We start from the raw sequence: 2,500 nt of genomic DNA, 5'->3' as shown, positions 1-2,500 counted from the left end.
AAACTTCTGTTGGTTAACCTACAATATGAAGGATCGAAATGAAAGAAGGATCATATTATTACAAACCGAAAGTGAAGGATCATTAAAATTGAAATACAATATATATAAATATATAAATGTACCCGTCGTTGCGACACCCTAGTTAAATGGAAAGATATAAAAAAGAGAGAAAAGGAATACAGATGACCCGCCGTCTGATCTTTGCTAAATGATCTGGCATCACCGGAGTTTTTTTGGTCCGTGTTGCGTTCGCTCTATTCGAAATGAAACTCGCGGAGGCGAAGAATTGTTAAAAGTTTACGAAGCGTCTAGGAGTGGTTAAAACTGAGAGAGTTGAAACTACGATGTATTAGAACGAGCAACCGTCGAAACTTTGTTTTCGCGACGTTCTTTTCGTCGCTCTCGTCCCCACGCTCCTACGCTTTGGTTGTTTCTTTGCCATCCGTGTTGCGATAAAAAGATTTCTCCATTGTCCAAAAAGGACGGATCGAGATTCCTCTTTCGAGAGGGAGAGAGAGGTACTTGCGGGTAACCTGGAATCTACGAAACCCGCACCGTGGTAAGATTCGTGCGTCCGCCTGATCGATGTGTGTTGTTTACGGACCGGCTGAGAAGCGACGATAGCGAGTCTTTGAAAAACTATGTGTCCATTAGTTAGACCGATCGTCGCCGGCCGTGTGTCTGTTCGAATCTCGCAACCCACGATTCAGCGACAGGACGCGCGCTCGCATTCCTTGTGTGCGTTCGTACTTTTCAAGGTTTTTAAATGTACTTTACGCCCGACCGTCGAGAGGAGCGTGCCACTGGGCGTTTCTCCGACGGTTTCCGTCCTTGGACGCGATCGTGTCGTCAACGATCGAACAAACAAACAAATACGTTGGCGACGCCCGAATTCGCTCTCCCGCACGCGCCGGGTGGGAGAGTGATGTGGGTATCGAATGTGATGCGTGTTAATAATGAAAATAACACTCTAAAGATCTAAAGAGTTTGAAATACAAAATTTTACGATTACCCTGAACGGTGGATCACTTGGCTCGTGGGTCGATGAAGAACGCAGCTAATTGCGCGTCAACGTGTGAACTGCAGGACACATGAACATCGACATTTCGAACGCACATTGCGGTCCACGGATACAATTCCTGGACCACGCCTGGCTGAGGGTCGTTTTCTTAACAAAAGACTGCTTGCGTTTGCTTCTCGAAAAAAGAGTAATTCATTTCTTTCTAAACATCTCGCCGTCGTTCAACGAAAGTAGAACGTTTCGGAGCGGGATTATCGAACGAAATTGAAAGAATGAATGAACGATAAACAAAGAAAGAGTCGCAACGTACGAGCGATAGTTGGGCAGTTCGTCGGCGTTTGTCGTGGAAACGATGTGACGAAAATCGCAACCGATACACTAAATGCAGGCCGTTAAAGGAGAGAAACAAATTTCGAAATATCTCTTCGAACTAGCGCAAGTGCGTCACGGCGCGCGAGTCGTTCGTTAAAATTTATAAACGACCGCCCGTGAAAGCACCGAGTTCTCGGAAGATAATCTATAAAGATTCTCCATCCTGCTGGAAGTTATCGGATCGGCGCGATTGTTCACTTGTAGAAATCCACGCTCCCGACGTTGCCAGAAACGATATTTACGAAAGGTGTGTCAAAAATAAACGAAAGAAGCTCTCCTATAAATTTAGAAAAAGCAAACGAGTGAAATGTTTGAGATGATAATTTGCTGAAATGCAAGCTCGAATAGCCCCAGGGTTTCGAATGATTCCCCGCGCTTTATACATCTCTCTGTTTACAAACGGTGTATAAATGAAAGATCGCTTCAGATGGGTCGTCGCTGTTTGACGCGCGATGCTGTTCCTTTTTTTTTGTCTGTCTGTGCGTTTAGCTTCGCTAAACAAGTTAAATGGTTAAAAAGCGTCGAAAAAGCGAATACACACGCGACAAGACAAATCTAACGAGTAAAGGAACGCTCCGCTCCAAGATAAAAATGGTTGTTTACAATCAATACAGCGTTTCGGTACCCCTGATCGTAGTCTGAAACTGTGTAACAAAAGAGAGGAAAGCGAATGGTGAAGGAACTTCGAAGCCTCCGTGGCGTGGCTAGAACTTGTGATAAAAGTATGTTTGCAGCAATTATGCATGCTCCCGTTAAAACAGCATTTCAATGTCTCGCATGGCTTAAAGCTCTAGGAGGCTTCAACATTTAGAATACATACGGACTACTTCGTTTGTTAAAGATAAGCGAAGACCGCGCGACCATCGCTCGGTCGTCCAGTCCTCGAAAGTTTTGTTGCGTTCCAAAGAAGAGACAAATGGGGTTTACCCTTGCGCTAAGGGGAGAAGAAGAGAAAAGCAGTTGTTAAATCTAAGAGGTGTGTGGAGTACATCGCGTGTTGGTTAAAATTGTTAAATGAAGTATACGCGAAATGTTCTCTCGCTCTTGCTTTTCCTCTTGCTTCCGTGGCGCTCGAAAAGAAGGGATGATAAATAAAGAAACCTATTC

The 2,500-nt window shown here is 44.6% G+C and overlaps 1 non-coding gene across 1 annotated transcript; it reads left to right on the top strand.

The window, feature by feature from the left end:
• The first annotated feature begins 1,009 nt into the window (after positions 1-1,009).
• On the top strand, positions 1,010-1,164 carry LOC143307494 (5.8S ribosomal RNA). Its single transcript, XR_013064625.1, has one exon. It is a non-coding gene; the product is annotated as a 5.8S ribosomal RNA (ribosomal RNA).
• The last annotated feature ends 1,336 nt before the right edge of the window (positions 1,165-2,500 follow it).

Source organism: Osmia lignaria, unplaced genomic scaffold (assembly GCF_051020975.1).
Source record: "Osmia lignaria lignaria isolate PbOS001 unplaced genomic scaffold, iyOsmLign1 scaffold0057, whole genome shotgun sequence".
In the NCBI taxonomy this organism is placed as follows: Eukaryota; Metazoa; Arthropoda; class Insecta; order Hymenoptera; family Megachilidae; genus Osmia; species Osmia lignaria.
This window is presented reverse-complemented; position numbering and strand designations above follow the sequence as displayed.